We start from the raw sequence: 23,419 nt of genomic DNA, 5'->3' as shown, positions 1-23,419 counted from the left end.
CCTATTATCAATCTTTCTTCGTTCTCCTGCTATCTTTATATGAAAAAGAAGGCGTCTAAGCTTTTTTCTTGGTTCAAAACTCTGGACAGCAGTTTTTGATTGGTGGATGAATTTATCCACCAATCAGCAAGGATAACCTAGGTTGTTCACCAAAAATGGGCCGGCATCTAAACTTACATTCTTGCATTTCAAATAAAGATGCCAAGAGAATGAAGAACATTTGATAATAGGAGTAAATTAGAAAGTTGCCTAAAATTGCATGCTCTATCTGAATCAGGAAAGAAAAAATTTGGGTTCAGTGTCCCTTTAAAACATCTTTATTGATAATGATTTAAAGACCTTATTTTTTTTTAAAAAAAAGTACAAGCAACAATTTTGCAGGATGATGATGCAATTTACTCAGATAAAAGAGTTACAATGAGATTTATAGTATATTTATCAGGTATACGTTTCTCTGTTTTTTTCTTCTTCTTGTTTTTTTGTCTAGTCTAATCCTCCATTTTATAGTATGGAAGTTCCCTATGATTTCACTCACCATATGAACTTTTCTTCTTTGCAGGAAATGAAGAGTTCTCCTGAGATTTGGATGTCAGTTCAAAGTCAGCTGTAAAGAACATTTCCAAAAAAGAACTTCTTGTAAGTAAAAAAAAATAAATAAATAAGTTTAGCATCTCCTTATTTCCAAATCTGGATTTATATATAGCTGAAATCATACTGATAATAGGTTCAATGTAGTACGGTCCTGGGGTCAGTGAAAACCATCCTTGTAGAACATTGTGACTTAATGTTACTAAGAAATTTATAGATAAAGTAAGAGCTCAGAATCTTGGAATAGCAGAAAATTGAGTACAAAATCCCTTAGAAGTATAATGCCCTTTTTAGAGCTTAGCTATTCTTGCACTTGTTATAGAAGTGGTGTGCATTCACTGTCAATTACTGACAGCTATTTGACAGCTGTATCATGCTCATAATACAGAGCAGGAAGTTTACATTTTTGCAGAGGTTTTTTACAGGTTAAAACTTCATAACATATATAAAAAAGGCCACATCAATAATGTAGCCAATGCAGCTATAGCAAAAATATAAAGGTTCCACTCTTTATCATGACTGCTATTGAAAAGTGCATATAACAGAGGTACAAAAGTTGTAAACCTTACTCATCTATAAATGCACACCACTTCTGTAACAGGGTGCAAGAATACCTAGGGGCCGATTTATCAAGGCCCGAATGCAGCTGTTTCCGCGCGAGCCTTCAGGTTTGCAGGAAACAGGAGTTAAGAAGCAGCGGTCTTAAGACCGCTGCTTCTTAACTCGTCCGCCACCTCTGAAGCAGAAGACAGCAATCAGCTTGATCGTATACGATCATCGTTTTTTTTGACACCCCCTGCTAGCTGCCGATTGGCCGCGAATGTGCAGGGGATGGCATTGCACAAGCATTTTACGAGAAATGCTTGTGTAATGATAAATGTCGACATTGTATGCTGTCTAGCAGATCATGTCAGCTCGCACAATGTTAAATCGGCCCCTTATGCTCCAAAATGGCGGTGTCCAGTATGAAGATGGATCTTGACCAGTAAGGGGCTAAGATAGGAGAATTGCTTTAAAATGAGCTTTAGGCACAGGAGGAAAACATTATAGCATGGTGAGTAGTAATTATGCTTGTGTAGTTATGCCCAGCAGTTTAATATACCCAAAATATGAAAAACACATTTTTTTTTTAAATTCAGTGCATACAATTTTCCAATGTACTTCTGTTATCAAATCTGAATAAACTGGTATTCGTTTTGTAGGAGATACCTAGGTAGGGTAGAGTGCCTGTTTCTGGAGCACTGTATCGTAGAATTTTGTGTAAACACTGCTGCCACCTAGTGCTCTTGAAAATGTATAACATCAATAAAATAATTATTGCAATAGTGCTGCCATATAGTGCTCTAGACATGTGTACACTCCTGAGTCTTCTTACCTGCTTTTCAACAAGGAACTAAGTGAATCTGATAACAAAAATATTCATTTATTTTTTATTTTATATTGTACCTGAACCATGACAGAAGAAATGGTGTTTCATGTCCCTTTAAGCTCATTACACGCTTTACAAAATAAAGTATGTAACGCAAAGTCTAAAGGGAATAAAACTCTCATTATGTACTATATCAAAGTTAGTGTAATGAGTAGACAGACATGTATCATATACGTAACAAAAATATGGAAATTAATTTTGCTTTCACAAAATGAATATCCCAACTAAAGCACAAACTAATTTAAAGAAAATGAATATATAGTAACGAAATTAATTAGTGTATATTTGTCTCCTTTAAATGGTAAAATACGTAGCTATAGCGTGCTGGAGAGCCATGCTAATTCTAAAGGTCCCTTAGCACAGGCTCTGAGATCCACCACGCTAAGCCACCTATTAGCGCGACTCTGGGATCTGTTAAGAAGGGTCGGGATTAATATGGCTCCCCAGCTCGCTATAGATACGTATAAAAATACAGTTGACACTTTTTTTGCCTACAGTAAAGGAACATTTGTATTAGTTTTAATGGAAATTAATGTAAAGTTTATATTCACAAACGGCTAGATTTAGAGTTGGGCGGTAGCCGTGAAAACCAGCGTTAGAGGCTCCTAACGCTGGTTTTTACCGCCCTCTGGTATTTGGAGTCAGTCAGGAAAGGGTCTAACGCTCACTTTGCAGCCGCGACTTTTCCATACCGCAGATCCCCCTACGCCATCTGCGTATCCTATTTTTTCAATGGGATCTTTCTAACGCTGGTATTTAGAGCCGTGGCTGAAGTGAGCGTTACAAATCTAATGACAAAACTCCAGCCGCAGAAAAAAGTCAGTAGTTAAGAGCTTTTTGGGCTAACGCCGGTTTATAAAGCTCTTAACTACTGTGCTCTAAAGTACACTAACACCCATAAACTACCTATGTACCCCTAAACCGAGGTCCCCCCACATCGCCGCCACTCTAATTAAATTTTTTAACCCCTAATCTGCCGTCCGCACGCCGCCGCAAGATACGTTATACTTATGTACCCCTAATCTGCTGCCCCTAACACCGCCGACCCCTATATTATATTTATTAACCCCTAATCTGCCCCCCTCAACGTCGCCTCCACCTACCTACAATGATTAACCCCTAATCTGCCTACCGTACCGCACCGCATCTTCAATCTTCTTTCTTCCGGAGCGCTCCGCTCCGGAAGAAAGAAGATTGAAGATGCGGCTTGATAGAAGACTTCATCTCGATGATGGACTTCCGACTTCAGCCCGATGATGGAGTTCTTCAGCCGCCGCTTGGATCAAGACTTCGGACCCTCTTCTGGACCGATCGGTGAACCCGGTGAGGTGAAGACAAGGTAGGGAGATCTTCAGGGGCTTAGTGTTAGGTTTATTTAAGGGGGGTTTGGGTTAGATTAGGGGTATGTGGGTGGTGGTTTGTAATGTTGGGGGGGTTATTGTATGTTTTTTTTTTTACAGGCAAAAGAGCTGAATTCTTTGGGGCATGCCCCGCAAAGGGCCCTTTTCAGGGCTGGTAAGGTAAAAGAGCTTTGAACTTTTTTAATTTAGAATAGGGTAGGGCATTTTTTTATTTTGGGGGTCTTTGTTATTTTATTAGGGGGCTTAGAGTAGGTGTAATTAGTTTAAAATTGTTGTAATATTTTTCTAATGTTTGTAAATATTTTTTTATTTTTTGTAACTTAGTTTATTTCATTGTAGTTATTTGTAGGTATTTTTTTTTTTTTTTAATAAAATATTTTTTTTATTGATGGTTAAACATCACAACAAAAGTTACAGAATAAATGACCAAGAGGTTCACATGTATAGAGTCATTATTTTGTTGTAATTACACAGCAAACATAACTATTGATGGAAATGCAGAGCATATAGATTGAGCATGTCAAGTATAAAATAAAATATCAACTATGTAAACCTCATTTTCGATTAATATGAACAGACTTAAATATAGGGACCGGGTAATACTCCAGTCCTATATATTGCCTCAACTTTTCTAGGGACTTCATAAAGTCAGCTTAGAAATACCTGTCCGCACACTTCATCTAGTAATCGTAGTGCGCAGCTCCAGGCGGGGGAGGTCTTTTATGAGAGGATGGAGGGGAGGGAGAAACATGAGCTAGGGCAAAAAGTAGGTCTCATGTTATAGGAGGGAGGGTAAGAAGGGGGGTGTAGGAAAGAGGGGGGGTAATCAGATTTTGACAATAAGTTTAGAGAGGCGGGTGTCATCTGTTAATTAGCACATCTTAACTAGGTATGAAAGTTTAATTATGATAATGGGAGTGGTCGGAAACTTTATCATGTCTGCATGTTTAGCTGCGATCCCCTTGGTAGTTAAACCAAGTCTCCCAAATCTGCCAGTATAGGTCTTCTTTGTCCATGTTAGAATAGAAACTTTGCTCCATTTTGGCGTATACCTGCATTATAGATGTAACAGCTGCAATATCTGGGGTTTGGGTTTGCTTCCAGGCCCTTGCAATTGCCAGTTTCGTGGCCGCTAGGACAAAAATGATCAATTTAGAAACGTGGGTTGGGACGCCCCTCGGGAAAATGTGCAAGGAGGGCAATTGTAGGAGTGAGTGGAACAGAGAGCCCAAGATTAGCACAGAGGCTTTTTATCTGATTCCAAACAGGTGTCAGTTTCGGGCAATCCCACCATATATGTATATCTGAGCCTCTTTGTATGCAATCTCTCCAGCATAGAGGAGACGTTGTAGGGAACATCTGAGACAGCCTCGAGGTGGTGTAGTACCATTTCAGAAATAATTTCATGTAGGCCTCTAAGGTATTTGCACAATGTATCGTCTTTTTAGTTAACGTCATAGCTGTACACAGGTCTCTGTCTGAAATAGGTCTAGATAGATCTCCTTCCCATGCCCTTAACTGCCAGGGTCTGTCTCTATTAGTGGACATCTGTAGGAGGTCATAGTGGAACAATATGAGTCTAGGAGTCTTAATAGGAAGCTGCCATAATTTTTCCCAATTAGTCAGGGGTCTATTTAGAGCTTTGGTGAATCCCCAGGATGTCATAAAAGCATAAAGTCTCGAGTATTCAAAAGAGGCCCAGGGGGGGGGTTCTGGGATAATTGTTCTGAAATTATGGGGAGTGAGTAGAGTGCCCGAGGGGTATAGGAGGGAGACCACTTTCAGGTCCCACTCGCTCCACTGTTGTATGTGTGTGTCAGGGAGGGCTGTCATTAAGGCTGGTATGGAGTGAATGGGAGACGGATGTGGGGCTATGTCGCGTAAGTTTCTAAGGCTATACCAGACCTTCATATTATCTCTAACGATGGCATTCTTTAGTCTCAGGTTGTCAAGGCAGTGACTAGGAATCCAGGGCAGGTCTGCCAACTGTAAGCCCAGAGGAAGGGCTAGTGCTTCTATGCTTTTCCCCTTTGTCTGCCCACGCCGTGATATGAGAAAGCCTGGCTGCCTCATAGTATCCGCGTATGCTAAGCATTGCAACCCCTCCATGCTCATAATTTTTTTGGAGTATTTTCGCTGCAACCCGGGGCCTAGACTTATCCAAGATATAGTGTTGTCCAAGAGATTGGAGCTTATCTATTAGAGCATTGGGGACATTAAGAGGGATGCAGCGAAAGTAGTATAGAATTTTAGGTAAGATCGTCATTTTGAAAGATGCGATGCGACCCAGCCATGAAATCTCTTTGAGACTCCAAGAGGAGGTAAGCTCTGTAACCTCTCTAATAAGGTCTGCATAGTTAACGGAAATAACTATTTTCGGGTCTGGACCAAGTTGTACCCCCAAATGCCGAATGGTGGATTGTGACCATTGGAAAGAGTACGATGTTTGCAGTATATCTAATTCAAATGCTGGGATGCATACTGGTAAAGCCTCCGTTTTGGCGACATTTACCTTGTAGTAACTATGAGCTCCGAACTCAGTAATAATATCAAAGAGTGCTGGCAAGGAGCCTATTGGGTTTGTTAGAAATAGCGTAACATCGTCTGCGTACAGTGCAATCTTCGCGGTCACTCTGCCAAGCTGGACACCTCGTACTATGTGTGATTGCCTAATAGCCTGGGCTAAGGGTTCAATGGCCATGGAAAAAATTAGGGGTGACAAGGGGCATCCTTGTCTGGTGCCATTGGTTATATATATTTCCGAAGAAGCGAAACCCAGACCTTTAACTACTGCAGAGGTGCAGGAGTATAGGGCTCGAATTGCTGTAATAACTCCTTCTGGTATGCCAAATTGGGCAAGCGTGTGCCATAAGTATTCCCATCTGACCCTGTCAAACGCTTTTTCTGCGTCCAACGACAGGGCCAGCATGGGTAACTTTAGTCGGGAGGCTTCCGTAAGTATGTTTAGCATTTTTCGGGAATTGTCTGGGCCCTCTCTACCAAACGTGAACCCGACCTGGTCCGTATGTATCACCTTCGGGAGCAGGCTATTAAGGCGATTGGCCCATAGTTTTGCATATAGCTTTACATCGCCATTTATCAAGGATATTGGTCTGTAGCTCGTACATTGTGAAGGATCTTTGTTTGGTTTAGAAATGGGCAGAGTTATGCTTGCAGAAATTCTTTGTGGAATGAGCCTGCCTCTCGGGCTTCAGAGAAGACCTTGAGGAGGATCTTGTTTAATTCTGTTTTAAACAATTTATAGAAGGCTTCCGGGTAGCCATCAGGACCTGGAGCCTTATTATTATGGGTGTGTTTAATGGCTAGATTAAGCTCATTTAAGGAAACGGGGCTTGAAGTGCTTCTCTATCTTCATCTGGGAGAGTTGGTAAGCCTAGCGTCTGTAGAAAGTCCACCACCTCACGTGAGGAGGACTCTTGGTTAGCCAACGAGGGCTTAAGATGGTACAGATCAAAGTAATAAGCCGCAAACGTCTCTCCAATTTCCTTGGGTGAGAAGACTGAATTATTACCCCTTTTGAGTGATAGAATTCTAGCTGTTGCTGTCCTGCTCCTTAGTTTATGAGCGAGGAGGGTTGAGGCCTTGTTGCCCTGACAATACATCAGCTTCTTGAATCTGGCATAAGAGTCTTTAACTCTCTGCAGTTCTCTGTCCGCCAATTGTGTTCTTAGTTCCCCAATTTTATCAGCTAGACGTGTAGTTGGAGAGTCTTTATTCTCCTGCTCTATAGAGCGCAGCTCGGCCATGAGAAGACCCAGGGGCAGACCTGCTTGGCGTCTTAACATTGCCTTTCTTCGAATGCATATCCCCCTTATGTACGCTTTTAAAGCGGCCCATATTGTTTGGGAGGACACATCTGGAGTTTCATTTATTCTCAATAACTCTATAATAGAGGCTTGAAGGGAGGTTCTAAAAGCTTTATCTTGGAGCATTTGTTTCGGGAGCTTCCAACTAGGTCTAGATTCTGTGGTTAAGTCAGTGGAGAGAGTGAACATCAGAATATCATGATCAGACCATGGGCAGACCTTAATATGTGACGTTAGGACTCTATTGCATGTCCATGAGTCAGTGAAGAAGTGGTCGAGTCTCAAGTAGGAATTATGGGGTCTGGAAAAATATGTATAGTCTCTGTCATTGTGGTGTAGTGCCCTCCAGATGTCATACAAATTGTGTTGGATAATGTATTGTCAAAATGTATTGGCAGTAGTTATAGAGTATGCGTCTATTACTTTCCCACTCTGAACCTTCTTGTCTAGTAGGGGGTCCCATATCATATTAAAGTCACCCCCTAGATTTATCGTCCAGTTTTGAGTTTCTCAATTTTGGACAGTGCACCCTTCAAGAACTTAGATTGCAATTGGTTTGGGGCGTATATGTTAACCAGAGTGAATAGAATACCGTTTAGTTTACAGTTGAGCAGTAGGAACCGTCCTTGGCCATCTTTCTCTTTGTGGATGTGTTCAAAATGTAAAGATTTGTGTATGGCAATCGCTACTCCTCTAGATTTCTCAGTATGAGAGGCTAAGACAACTACAGGATATTCAGGGGTCCTGTATGGAGTCTGGGTTGACGCTAACCAATGTGTCTCTTGTAGAAACATAACTTGTATTTTCAGAGACTTCATAGTATTGGTAAGCATACTTCTCTTTTCTTGTGAGTTAAGTCCTTTGACATTTAAGGTTGCAAAGGAAATGTTATTAGAGGTTGACGCCATCATAAGTTTTAGAGAGGGGGGGGCAGGGAAAGACAAGTAAGAGGATAGGATTTAGGTGTTAAACTCACCCCGTCTGGATCTGCGCACCTGAGTGTGGCACTTGTTAAGCACAAAGCTTACTATTCGTATTAGCGGTCAAAGAGAGCCACTTGGGATTACATCCCGTAAGGATTCTGACTTTCACCTAGAGTATAATGAAAAAGAAAACGTTGAACAAATGAACAGGAAAAAAAAATATTCAGTTCAGATAGTATAATGGGTGTCTGTAAGTTTGAACCCAGCGTATTAGTGTTAGTTAGGTGAGGTTATAAGTGGTTTATTAGATATGGTGAACCGCTGGATCACCAAGAGGAGAAGTGTATCTAGATACGAAACTGACTTCTCCAGTCCCCGTAGGAGGGGATAGCACAAATAGAATTTGCGTATATGGGGGGGGGGAGGTAGTACAAGTATTTAACTTGTATGTATAGATTGACTGTCATTGGGGGAGTATGAATAAGAAGAACAAACCAGTGTCTTTCCACTAAACTAAATAATACATCACATTTCTACGAGCATAGTAACATGTAACGTTAGTGCTATAAAATACGCTGTAAACTCTATTATCTTTAGAAACAGTGTAGTGCGACAACATGTAGGTGCCCGATGGAGATCGAGCAACTTGGAGAACTAAAAGGAATGGGGAGATCCCGTGAGTCCCAGTGGAATAAGATAATTACTTAGGAAATAGAGCGGGTACCGCTGGGCAAACACCCATTCTCCTATAGGAGGTCCTGGGTCTCCCCACTCCTTTTATGCAATAAGCAACTAGCACATGGTAAATACATCTAACAATATATACATGTTTACTGGCTTCAGATCAGAGCTATTTATTTATCATTTGGTAGGCTTTTGTAGCCGGGGGGTAAAGTCTGGGGTGTCAGCCCGGACTCTGGTGGCAAGAGGAATGTCCGTTCCATTAGATCTTTGTAGTTGTTGGGTCATGTCCTTGGTTTCTGACCGATCTCTAGGGGGCAAATAATCTGTATCTATCCTGGGTTTAGTTGAAGCTAGGCCCCAGTCTTGTAGCAGGTCAAATCCTTCTTTAGGGGTGAAAATTGTGTGAGTTTCACCATTTTTAGAGACTATAAGCCTTGTCGGGTATCCCCATCTATATCTGATATTTTCCGTTCTTAGAATTTGGGTGATGGTCCTGAAGGATCTCCTCTTTTGTAAAGTGTAGCTGGAGATGTCCGGAAATACTGCAATTTGTTGGAATTTATCAGGGAGTTAAGGTTTGTTAACCAGCTCTCTCAGTATCTTCTCTTTGTGGGTGAAGAAGTGGATCCTAGCTAGTACATCTCTGGGTTTTTCTTGGGAGACAGATCTGGGTCGTGCTACTCTGTGGACTCTGTCAAGCAGGAGACCGGGCGGATCTGAAGAAGGCAGCAAGATATTACAAAATTCCAGAACATAGGACTCCAGTTCTTGGGGGCCGACCTCCTCAGATATTCCACGGAATCTCAGATTATTCCGTCTGGAGCGATCTTCCATGTCGGCTAGTTTTAATTCTAAATCAGATATCTGTATTGCTAGGTTTTGGGAATAGGCTTGCAGGTGGGCATGATCCACAGCTAGGTCTTCTTGTTTATGCTCCAGAGTTTCGGTGCGTTCTCCCAGCGCTCCAATTTCTCTGCGGAGCTCAGCTGTGGAACCTTTAATTTCCTTTGTTAGTGTCTCTTGGAGGAGGTTCATTCGTCTGGTTAGAACATCAACAATGTTTGCAGATAGAGTGTCTGGTATAGGAGATTGGGAGTCTATGCTGCCTTCAGATTCACTACCCTCTAATGCAGATGTGGATTCCCTATACATTTGGGATTTTCCAGTGTGGTGGTTTTTGAAATGGTCTGCAACTGTTTTTCCGGTCGGGTGAGACGGTTTGGATTTTCTTTTGGTAGTTTGGGACATGGTTTTAAGCTTGTTCCTTCAGCCAGATCGATGTGTTTGGACACTAGCTCTTTAATGCATAATATAATGAATAGGACAATGGTGAGGAGAATGGTACTAAAGTCCCCCTGACGTCAATCTTGGTTTAGGCAGCCATGTTCAGCAGTGTTCTTGTAGCCAGGGTGAAATCTGAGAACCCGACCCTGGGTAGTATCAAATCTTGGTCAGTCCTCCGCAAGGATGAGCGAAGTGAGATTCTCAATAAACACCCTCTCCAAGGGGATTGCCCTCACTTGGCCAGGACGGAAAAAGGAATGGGGATATGACCTGTTGTACCTGCGCACAACAGGAAATGGGTGGAGAGAGTGTCAAAGGTTGCCAGGGGAATAAGGGTTCAGTCTTTAACAAAAAGTGATATAAAAAAATGAAGGCGCCTAGATATGCACACAAATAAAGTGTACAAAAATGTACATGTGAACATGTGATGTATATCTCAAAGTCTTCAATGCCCTCTTCAACAAAGGACAAGGATTAGAGATGTGTGTAATATATATTCACAACTGTATTCTTAATGTGATGGATAACTACATATAAAAAAGTACATGTGTGTGTACAAAAAATATATAGAAAACAATATATATATGTGGATTTGGATAAACCTAAAATACAGTGCCTAAAAAGTGATACTCATGTGTCTTCCAAATCAAGAATAAAGATATCGAAAACAACCTCCAGCAACTATGTTGCTGAGATAAAATAACTATCAATGCGAGAGAAGTACCAAACGCACAATAGTGACAAACAATATTAGAGACACATATTAGTGGAGGTATTGCATAAAAATACCGGATACATACAATAGGTGCCCAAGTACTAATAGGGTGTACATATAGTTCTTATCCAAAGTTCATGTAGTGGAGATTATTTCCTCCGGATGTTCACCCAGATAGCGGGTATGCGGCAGCAAATACTCCTTCCAAAGCTGATGGCACCAGCGACGATCTGCAGATAGAGGGGAGAAAAGAAGGAGGCGCCACAATAGTGTGAGATCGTAGGTGAATAGGACCCCCACAAAACTATACAAGATCACTTACTAGATTCTGAGCACTTGAGAAGTGCCACAGGTGCAGGCTGAACTATTCACAAGCTGTCCAGCGAGCTTATCCTCACGATCTACTCCGATCCAATGGCCACAGTGAAGATTTCGTTTAACCCCACATGTATTTGTGGTCGGAAAGATGCCCAATAATGGTACGAGTATCCTACTCGGGGCAAAAATACAGCTAATAATAATAAGTCAAAAGCTGATAGCTGGTAAATAGTTAAAAATAGCTCTTCAAAGCAAAGATAAAAACAAGCGTGATGACAGATAGGTTAAAATATAACATATAAGTTTATTAAAACCTAATACACTACGCGTTTCCCGGTCACAACAACCGTTTCATCAGGTGTATAGAACTAACAGTCATCACACTATTTAAAACAAATCTCGGCGTTCACCAGTTTACAATGCGCATGCCCATAAAAGCTGTTGACCAATGAGATGAAAAACTGAGCCGGCAAGCATTTTGATTGGACCTAACAATGGGCGTGTGGTACCAGCCCCTGTTGCGTGAATAACCTGTCACTCAAATGGCGACATTGAAGGCTCGCTACGATATCTATCTAAAAACACGGCTGCGAGCTTTAAATACACACCGTGATTGTAAAAAAATAAATAAATATATATACACTACTGGACTGTAACTTAGATGTACATCATGGGCAGTGGTCCCCATTATAACCCCATAAAGGGCGCTACAGTTTCCTATATTGGAATAGTAAATTATTAAGAGATCAGTTTTATCATCACCATATATGTCATTGATGATTTATTAGGAGCATGAACTGCTTGGTGAGTGCTAATGAAAGCTTATGGGCAAAAATCTAAAACTATATCTATTGGTAAATTAATGTCGGGAGATATATCATAACACCCCACAGGATATTATATTCCTATGTGATAAAATATATCACTCAAGGAATACACAATAATGCTAATATGAAATAAATATATATATAAGCAAATATATAAAACAAATATAGGGATAATGCCAACTCAGGGATCATCTAATAAGTCACAACTCCATATATTTGAGTAATGCACTAAGACTTGTAAATTCATAAAAAAACACAATAAGTATGTAGTAATAAAAATATATAAATACCATATATCTACATAACAAACAATTGTCAAAAGAATAAAAACCAATTATAAAAAAGTAACTAAATATAATTCAAAATGTTTCAATTAAAAGCTGCCATGTCAATGTTTTCATTTAGACCATGGGGGTTTCAAAGTTTTTAGTTTCCATATCCAATAGGTCTCTCTTTGTCGCAAGTGTATAAACCTATTTCTACCCCATTTAGGAGCTACATGTTCTATAGGGAGAATATTAAATATATCGATTTCTCCTGGATGGCATATGCCTTTATGGCGAGGAACACTATGATTTACCAATTCTTTCTTTACATTTCTCGTGTGTTCACCCCATCTCTTTTTGATGGGTCTTGAGGTTCTCCCAACATACTGAACCCCACATTTGCATTGTAACAAATACACCACAAATGTTGAATCACACGTGAAGTGTGAAGAAACACTAAATTTTTCATTGGTGACTGAGGACTTAAATTCATTAACACTCCCCATCGTATAGCTGCAAAGGCCACAATTATTTTTCCCACATTTAAAAAAACCTATCTTGGTGTTCAAAAAAGAATTGGTATTAGATTTAGAACTAGTTACCAACCTATTTGTGCGCTTTTTCATTAGAATCTTACTTGGTGCCAACTTATTTTTAAGTGTTTGTGCTCTTCTAAAGGTGCATATAGGGGTATCATCCAAAATTTGTTTCAAAACTGGATCGTTTTTTAAAATGAACCAGTATTTTTGTAAGATATTTTTGATTAAATGATGGTTATTATTATACCTAGTAATGAATCGAGGATGATTGCTATTTTTGGAATTATAAAGTAACCTTTCCTCTTCCAAATTCCCTGTTTTTACATATTTGTCTTTTTTCTCAGAATTGAACAAATCTGATCTTACTTTATTCCTAGCTTTTAGATAGCCTAATTCTATAAGTTTTGGTGGATATTCTCTTGCAAGAAACCTCTCTTTTAATATTTTTGATTGTTCATCAAACACAGACATTTCAGTACAATTTCTGCGTATTCTGCAGAATTGATTGAATGGAATATTTTCTTTCCACGGTTTGTAGTGATTACTTTTAAAATTCAAATAACTGTTCGTATCCACATTTTTGAAAAATGTCTTAGTTAAGATAGACCCTTTTGGATCCCAATATAGTGTAAGATCCAAAAATTCAATTTGTTCCTTTGAAATATTAGATGTAAATGTTAAACCCATATTGTTGGTGTTGAGGGATGTTACAAATTCCTCTGCCTTCAATACTGTTCCATCCCATATAAAGAGCAAATCATCAATAAAGCGGCCATAGAAGACCAGGTTCGCCCTCGCCGGGGAATTATAGATATACTCCTCTTCAAAGGACCCCATAAACAAATTAGCAAAGCTGGGGGCGAACCTGGTCCCCATGGCCGTACCCTTTATTTGTAGGAAAAACTGCTCCTGAAACACAAAATAATTGTGCTTAAGCACAAAAGAGATGGCATCCAAAAGAAAAATTTTCTGCTGTTCAGGTAAATAAATATCTCTAGATAAAAATTTATCAATAGAGTTAATACCTAACTCGTGTGCTATATTTGAATAGAGAGCTGACACATCACATGTCATCCAAACTAAATTTTTTACATCTAGGTTTTTTAATTTCGATAGTTTGCTAATTAAATCCGGTGTATCTTTTATATAGGATGGTAAACACTTTACTTCCTTTTTCAAAAAGGAGTCAATGTATTCGGATAGATTACACGTCAGGTTCCCGATCCCCGATATAATCGGGCGACCGGGAGGATTATCCTTACACTTATGAATCTTAGGGAGGTGATAATAGTATGCAAGACTAGGGGTACCAGGGTTTAAAAATTCTTTTTCTTTTTTGGTGAGGATCCCTTTGTAGTATCCATCATCTATAAGTTTAACCAAACCAATCATATATTTCTTAGTAGGGTTAAAAGTCAATCTCTTATAGTACTCAGGATTACATAGGATCCGATTTGCTTCCCCTAGATAGTCACCCCAGTCCTGCAATACTATTCCACCTCCCTTGTCGGCTTGTCTGATCACTAGAGACTGATCTTTAGCTAGCTTAGATAAGGCTCTAATTTCATAGATATTCAAATTTGAGGCCTTATTTCTATTCCTATTCATGTTATTCATAGAACTAAACTCTTCCAGAACCAAGTCTTGAAAGAGTTGGATATTATGATTGGTGATGGGAGGATTAAAACTGGATTTCAACATTAAATTAGAATGGACAAAATCATCAAACAGAGAATCACATAGATCTTCTGGTTCATAATAGATAATATCTGTATGCGGTCTTTCAGACATATCATTAGTAATAATAGGTATCCGCTTATCTTGTTTTAATTTTTTATCACAGAAGTATCGTTGTAACGATAACTTCCTGATAAATTTATTCAGATCAACAAATAATTCAAATATGTTGTGTTCATCTGAAGGACAAAAAGATAGCCCTCTATTTAGGACACATATCTCTTCATTTGTCAACACATGGCTAGAAAGATTGAATATACCATCTTTCATCCTTCTAAGTTTCTCCTTTTTGGAATATTTTGCTCTCCCTCTGCTGCCACGTTTGCATATGTTCTTTTTCTTGGTGGCGGAGTATAGAAACCTTCTTTTACATAGTTTGTTTCCATTTGTTTTAATCTGATAGGTATTTGTCTTTGATGTTGTCTGTAATAATCTTGTTTCTTGTCTAATTGAAAACCCTGTGGTCTTTCTATTTTGTCTTCAGGTTCTGTATTACAGTATGTTGAACTAGATGGTTTAGAATGGTGACCCTTGTTATGATAATAACTCGTGTTACCATTATAGTAGGAATGACTCGTATTACCGTAATCCCTGTCCCATTCTAAAATCCTTATTATTATTAAAATTATTATTATTATGATACCCATATGATACCCATATTCGCCATTTTTATAATTCAAATTTTTCCTTTTATCCTTTGGTTTCTTGTATTCTACTCTAGTCCAATCATCTTTTTTAGAAAGATTCTCTGTATTAGGGTTCTCCTCTAACTGCTATGGAAGAAGGTTTAGTTTTAGAGGAGAACCCTAATACAGAGAATCTTTCTAAAAAAGATGATTGGACTAGAGTAGAATACAAGAAACCAAAGGATAAAAGGAAAAATTTGAATTATAAAAATGGCGAATATGGGTATCATATGGGTATCATAATAATAATAATTTTAATAATAATAAGGATTTTAATAGGGGATATAACTCTCCCAGACAGTATAATTCCACTTGGAAAAACAAACAGAGATTTTTTCCCCAAGAACAATATAAAGAGAGGAACAATTCTATAGATTACAGAAAAGAGGATAATGATTGGTATAGAAGAGAACAAGACAGGGATTACGGTAATACGAGTCATTCCTACTATAATGGTAACACGAGTTATTATCATAACAAGGGTCACCATTCTAAACCATCTAGTTCAACATACTGTAATACAGAACCTGAAGACAAAATAGAAAGACCACAGGGTTTTCAATTAGACAAGAAACAAGATTATTACAGACAACATCAAAGACAAATACCTATCAGATTAAAACAAATGGAAACAAACTATGTAAAAGAAGGTTTCTATACTCCGCCACCAAGAAAAAGAACATATGCAAACGTGGCAGCAGAGGGAGAGCAAAATCTTCCAAAAAGGAGAAACTTAGAAGGATGAAAGATGGTATATTCAATCTTTCTAGCCATGTGTTGACAAATGAAGAGATATGTGTCCTAAATAGAGGGCTATCTTTTTGTCCTTCAGATGAACACAACATATTTGAATTATTTGTTGATCTGAATAAATTTATCAGGAAGTTATCGTTACAACGATACTTCTGTGATAAAAAATTAAAACAAGATAAGCGGATACCTATTATTACTAATGATATGTCTGAAAGACCGCATACAGATATTATCTATTATGAACCAGAAGATCTATGTGATTCTCTGTTTGATGATTTTGTCCATTCTAATTTAATGTTGAAATCCAGTTTTAATCCTCCCATCACCAATCATAATATCCAACTCTTTCAAGACTTGGTTCTGGAAGAGTTTAGTTCTATGAATAACATGAATAGGAATAGAAATAAGGCCTCAAATTTGAATATCTATGAAATTAGAGCCTTATCTAAGCTAGCTAAAGATCAGTCTCTAGTGATCAGACAAGCCGACAAGGGAGGTGGAATAGTATTGCAGGACTGGGGTGACTATCTAGGGGAAGCAAATCGGATCCTATGTAATCCTGAGTACTATAAGAGATTGACTTTTAACCCTACTAAGAAATATATGATTGGTTTGGTTAAACTTATAGATGATGGATACTACAAAGGGATCCTCACCAAAAAAGAAAAAGAATTTTTAAACCCTGGTACCCCTAGTCTTGCATACTATTATCACCTCCCTAAGATTCATAAGTGTAAGGATAATCCTCCCGGTCGCCCGATTATATCGGGGATCGGGAACCTGACGTGTAATCTATCCGAATACATTGACTCCTTTTTGAAAAAGGAAGTAAAGTGTTTACCATCCTATATAAAAGATACACCGGATTTAATTAGCAAACTATCGAAATTAAAAAACCTAGATGTAAAAAATTTAGTTTGGATGACATGTGATGTGTCAGCTCTCTATTCAAATATAGCACACGAGTTAGGTATTAACTCTATTGATAAATTTTTATCTAGAGATATTTATTTACCTGAACAGCAGAAAATTTTTCTTTTGGATGCCATCTCTTTTGTGCTTAAGCACAATTATTTTGTGTTTCAGGAGCAGTTTTTCCTACAAATAAAGGGTACGGCCATGGGGACCAGGTTCGCCCCCAGCTTTGCTAATTTGTTTATGGGGTCCTTTGAAGAGGAGTATATCTATAATTCCCCGGCGAGGGCGAACCTGGTCTTCTATGGCCGCTTTATTGATGATTTGCTCTTTATATGGGATGGAACAGTATTGAAGGCAGAGGAATTTGTAACATACCTCAACACCAACAATATGGGTTTAACATTTACATCTAATATTTCAAAGGAACAAATTGAATTTTTGGATCTTACACTATATTGGGATCCAAAAGGGTCTATCTTAACTAAGACATTTTTCAAAAATGTGGATACGAACAGTTATTTGAATTTTAAAAGTAATCACTACAAACCTGGAAAGAAAATATTCCATTCAATCAATTCTGCAGAATACGCAGAAATTGTACTGAAATGTCTGTGTTTGATGAACAATCAAAAATATTAAAAGAGAGGTTTCTTGCAAGAGAATATCCACCAAAACTTATAGAATTAGGCTATCTAAAAGCTAGGAATAAAGTAAGATCAGATTTGTTCAATTCTGAGAAAAAAGACAAATATGTAAAAACAGGGAATTTGGAAGAGGAAAGGTTACTTTATAATTCCAAAAATAGCAATCATCCTCGATTCATTACTAGGTATAATAATAACCATCATTTAATCAAAAATATCTTACAAAAATACTGGTTCATTTTAAAAAACGATCCAGTTTTGAAACAAATTTTGGATGATACCCCTATATGCACCTTTAGAAGAGCACAAACACTTAAAAATAAGTTGGCACCAAGTAAGATTCTAATGAAAAAGCGCACAAATAGGTTGGTAACTAGTTCTAAATCTAATACCAATTCTTTTTTGAACACCAAGATAGGTTTTTTTAAATGTGGGAAAAATAATTGTGGCCTTTGCAGCTATACGATGGGGAGTGTTAATGAATTTAAGTCCTCAGTCACCAATGAAAAATTTAGTGTTTCTTCACACTTCACGTGTGATTCAACATTTGTGGTGTATTTGTTACAATGCAAATGTGGGGTTCAGTATGTTGGGAGAACCTCAAGACCCATCAAAAAGAGATGGGGTGAACACACGAGAAATGTAAAGAAAGAATTGGTAAATCATAGTGTTCCTCGCCATAAAGGCATATGCCATCCAGGAGAAATCGATATATTTAATATTCTCCCTATAGAACATGTAGCTCCTAAATGGGGTAGAAATAGGTTTATACACTTGCGACAAAGAGAGACCTATTGGATATGGAAACTAAAAACTTTGAAACCCCATGGTCTAAATGAAAACATTGACATGGCAGCTTTTAATTGAAACATTTTGAATTATATTTAGTTACTTTTTTATAATTGGTTTTTATTCTTTTGACAATTGTTTGTTATGTAGATATATGGTATTTATATATTTTTATTACTACATACTTATTGTGTTTTTTTATGAATTTACAAGTCTTAGTGCATTACTCAAATATATGGAGTTGTGACTTATTAGATGATCCCTGAGTTGGCATTATCCCTATATTTGTTTTATATATTTGCTTATATATATATTTATTTCATATTAGCATTATTGTGTATTCCTTGAGTGATATATTTTATCACATAGGAATATAATATCCTGTGGGGTGTTATGATATATCTCCCGACATTAATTTACCAATAGATATAGTTTTAGATTTTTGCCCATAAGCTTTCATTAGCACTCACCAAGCAGTTCATGCTCCTAATAAATCATCAATGACATATATGGTGATGATAAAACTGATCTCTTAATAATTTACTATTCCAATATAGGAAACTGTAGCGCCCTTTATGGGGTTATAATGGGGACCACTGCCCATGATGTACATCTAAGTTACAGTCCAGTAGTGTATATATATTTATTTATTTTTTTACAATCACGGTGTGTATTTAAAGCTCGCAGCCGTGTTTTTAGATAGATATCGTAGCGAGCCTTCAATGTCGCCATTTGAGTGACAGGTTATTCACGCAACAGGGGCTGGTACCACACGCCCATTGTTAGGTCCAATCAAAATGCTTGCCGGCTCAGTTTTTCATCTCATTGGTCAACAGCTTTTATGGGCATGCGCATTGTAAACTGGTGAACGCCGAGATTTGTTTTAAATAGTGTGATGACTGTTAGTTCTATACACCTGATGAAACGGTTGTTGTGACCGGGAAACGCGTAGTGTATTAGGTTTTAATAAACTTATATGTTATATTTTAACCTATCTGTCATCACGCTTGTTTTTATCTTTGCTTTGAAGAGCTATTTTTAACTATTTACCAGCTATCAGCTTTTGACTTATTATTATTAGCTGTATTTTTGCCCCGAGTAGGATACTCGTACCATTATTGGGCATCTTTCCGACCACAAATACATGTGGGGTTAAACGAAATCTTCACTGTGGCCATTGGATCGGAGTAGATCGTGAGGATAAGCTCGCTGGACAGCTTGTGAATAGTTCAGCCTGCACCTGTGGCACTTCTCAAGTGCTCAGAATCTAGTAAGTGATCTTGTATCGTTTTGTGGGGGTCCTATTCACCTACGATCTCACACTATTGTGGCGCCTCCTTCTTTTCTCCCCTCTATCTTCAGTCTTTAACACCTACTGGGTAATGCCGTATCCAGGAGTGTGTGCCACTGTGGTATCCTATAATTTGGGTAGCTCTGTTGCACTCTCAACCTGTATATAGATAAACCTTTATACTAATATACCTGTAGAGAGAAGGTCAAGGTTAGCTTACACAATGAACATTTCAATCTAAGAATGTAACCCAATAGCAAGCATATAAGAACGGACTTTTTATCCTGTAAGGAGAAAAGTAGGTTAGGACACTCCACTCTGAGCCAAGGCTGCAGAGGCACATAGGCTGACGCAGCAGCTCAAAAACTGTGTTAGCAAAGTGTTACTCCATCACAGAAAACATGAAGTCAGAATGGAATTTTGATATCAGGCGGCCCTTCAAGCAAAAACTGTGGCCACAGATATGGGTTAGATTGTTCTCTAGAAAGGATGATCTATAAAGTAGATCTGTGGGTTATTAGTGTTCAAATATTACAGTTCCTGTATCCAATCCTGTTTCGGAGCAGTTACTTATGATGTTAGAGTTTATGCATTCTAGCGGGCCTAGCTGCCCAGGGGTATTGTGTGTTGGCAGAGTATAAAGAATCTGTATAAAGCACCAACAGTATAAAATGCTAGAACTCCTGCTTAAAGATATGGGGTGTCCCTTAGAATAGCTCAGCTATCAGGTCAGCAGTGCTGAGTATGTGTACCGTAAGAGTTTAAATGTATAATTAAAGTCTCTAGTATCACTGACACATTGATAGATTTTAAGGCTTTGCTGGAATACTTCCAAGGGCTATAAACTCTTCTCATAGGGGGCAGACAGTCAATACTATCAAATCGGTGTACAGTCTATTACGATTTATACAGACTTGGAGTTGTTATCTTATAAAATTAGTAAGCCCAACCTTCTCTCCAATGTTCTTCTTGCAACCGGAGATACCGCAGCCTCTTACTGACCCTTATAGGCCTCAAAGTTTATTGAAAGGTCGGACTGAGCCCAGCCGGTATGTGCCCGTTACAATTAGCCAGTGTCTCTTATATCTACGTCTTACCCTTCCGTGTGACAGGAGGAGCCGGCGGTGAGTGAGTTCCCAGGAGCAGAGGGGTATGTCTCCGAGTTGCTGCGTGGATCAGCCTGAGATCCGCAAGATGGCGGGTATTCGCGCCAAATCTGCAATGGCGCACTTGCTATCAGTTAAGTGTTAACTCACCGATAGAATAAGTCTCTGTCCTCCGACAGGATCTGTGCAGGTCACCAGGCCTGTGGGTCAATCAGGTAAGTCCCGGCTAGAATTGCTGGCAGGCGCCTGGAAGTCTGGCGGCTAAGGTACTACCGGAGTTAGCCGACCTGTTATCGGGTGTTTGTATATGCAGAGTAACACTCCGGAGCGGAGCCCCGACCCTCCGGAGTGAAGTCGGGCCAGCTGTGTACCTTTCAGTAGTGCGGGTGGCTTGTCTGGCAGCGGTTCTTCCCGTGAGAGATAAAGTGTGCACACTTCAGCTCCGTGTAACGGCAGACTGATGTAGTTTAGAGTCCACTATTCGATCCCACTAATATCACAGGGTGTCTCACAGTCCCAATATATACTTTTAAATTCTTAAATATAGACTTTTGTCTTAAATATATCTTCTTTTAGTCAAAAGCTGAGAGGAGCTCCTATAGCTCTGGTGGTTAGCTCCGCCCCCTATTTGTAGGTATTTTATTTAATTAATTTATTGATAGTGTAGTGCTAAGTTTAATTGTAGATAATTGTAGGTAGTTTATTTAATTAATTTATTGATAGTGTAGTGTTAGGTTTAATTGTAACTTAGGTTAGGATTTATTTTACAGGTAATTTTGTAATTATTTTAACTATTTAATAGCTATTGTACCTGGTTAAAATAAATACAAAGTTACCTGTAAAATAAATATTAATCCTAAAATAGCTACAATATAATTATAATTTATATTGTAGCTATATTATGGTTTATTTTACAGGTAAGTATTTAGCTTTAAATAGGAATAATTTATATAAAAAGAGTTAATTTATTTCGTTAGATTTAAATTATATTTAATTTAGGGGGGTGTTAGTGTTAGGGTTAGACTTTAGGGGTTAATCCATTTATTAGACTAGCGGCGAGATCCGATCGGCAGATTAGGGGTTAATGTTTGAAGTTAGGTGTCGGCGATGTTAGGGAGGGCAGATTAGGGGTTAATACTATTTATTATAGGGTTATTGAGGCGGGAGTGAGGCGGATTAGGGGTTAATACATTTATTATAGTAGGGGTGCGGTTCGGTAGGCAGATTAGGGGTTAATTATTGTAGGTAGGTGGAGGCGACGTTGTTGGGGGCAGATTAGGAGTTAATAAATATAATATAGGGGTCGGCAGTGTTAGGGGCAGCAGATTAGGGGTACATAGGTATAATGTAGGTAGCGGCGGTGTACGGAGCGGCAGATTAGGGGTTAAAAAAATATGCAGGTGTCAGCGATAGCGGGGTCGGCAGATTAGGGGTTAATAAGTGTAAGGTTAGGGGTGTTTAGACTCGGGGTACATGTTAGGGTGTTAGGTGCAGACATAGGAAGTGTTTCCCCATAGTAAACAATGGGGCTGCGTTAGGAGCTGAACGCTGCTTTTTTGCAGGTGTTAGTTTTTTTTTTCAGCTCAAACAGCCCCATTGTTTCCTATGGGGGAATCGTGCACAAGCACGTTTTTGAAGCTGGCCGCGTCCGTAAGCACCGCTGGTATCGAGAGTTGCAGTGGCGTTAAATATGCTCTACGCTCCATTTTTTGGAGCCTAACGCAGCCATTCTCTGAACTCTAAATACCAGCGGTATTTAAAAGGTGCGGGGGAAAAAAAGCCAGCGTTAGCTACGCACCCCTTTGGCCGCAGAACTCTAAATCTAGCCGTATGTGTTTTATTTTAAACTAAACGAATAACAAATAATGCAGCAAACGAATATTCTGAAAAACTAACTTATAGATATGTATATAGGAAAACAAATTTAAATATTCCTGATTTTGCAAAGTTTCTTACAAAATACAGATTGTAGAATGAATTAATTTTCTGCTTAAAGGGACATGAAACCCAAAAATTGTCTTTAACCCCTTAACGACCAAGGACGTACGCCACACGTCCTCAAAAAAAATACAGTTAATGACCAAGGACGTGTGGCGTACGTCCTTGGTCTGGAAAGCAGCTGGAATCGATCCTGCTCGCTTCCAGCTGCTTTCCGGTTATTGCAGTGATGCCTCGATATCGAGGCATCCTGCAATAACCCCCCTTGGCCATCCGATGCAGAGAGAGCCACTCTGTGGCCCTCTCTGCACCGGACATCGGTGGCCGGTATCGTTGGTGGGTCAGAGCAAGTCTGGGAGGCGGGTGGGCGGCCATCAATGTGCCGAGTGGAGTGGAGGGGGGCGGGAGGGGCGGGAGCGCGCACGGGAGCGCGCGCGTGCACGGGGGGCGGCGGGCGCGTGCACGGGGTGGGAGCGGGAGGGAACCACTACACTACAGAAAACTAAACTTTCAAAAGTAAAAAAATTAAACGTTTGAAAGCTGTAAATAAACAGCTAAGAGATCTGGAAGGGGTGGGGGGTTGATCTTGGGGGGAGGGGAAGCTACACTACAGAAAAGGGCATTTTTTTTTTAAAAAAAAAAAGGCAAATTTTTTCACTAAACTGGGTACTGGCAGACAGCTGCCAGTACCCAAGATGGCGCCCATTAAGGCAGAGGGGGAGAGCTGTTTGGTGGGGGATCAGTGAGGCTGGGGGCTAAGGGGGGATTCTACACAGCAGCATATGTAAATATGCTT

The 23,419-nt window shown here is 39.1% G+C and overlaps 1 protein-coding gene across 1 annotated transcript in view; it reads left to right on the top strand.

Annotated features, from left to right (window-relative positions):
• Window positions 1–23,419, top strand: part of PTPRE (protein tyrosine phosphatase receptor type E) — a 487,247-nt gene that overhangs the window by 208,497 nt on the left and 255,331 nt on the right. Inside the window, exon 2 of the mRNA XM_053692511.1 lies at window positions 560–636. The gene's annotated coding sequence lies outside the window, so the exon portion shown is untranslated. The remainder of the gene's footprint in view (window positions 1–559; window positions 637–23,419) is intronic.

Source organism: Bombina bombina, chromosome 9, assembly GCF_027579735.1.
Source record: "Bombina bombina isolate aBomBom1 chromosome 9, aBomBom1.pri, whole genome shotgun sequence".
NCBI classification, from domain to species: Eukaryota; Metazoa; Chordata; class Amphibia; order Anura; family Bombinatoridae; genus Bombina; species Bombina bombina.
Note: the sequence above shows the minus strand (reverse complement) of the source record. Positions and strands in the feature narration are given on the sequence as shown.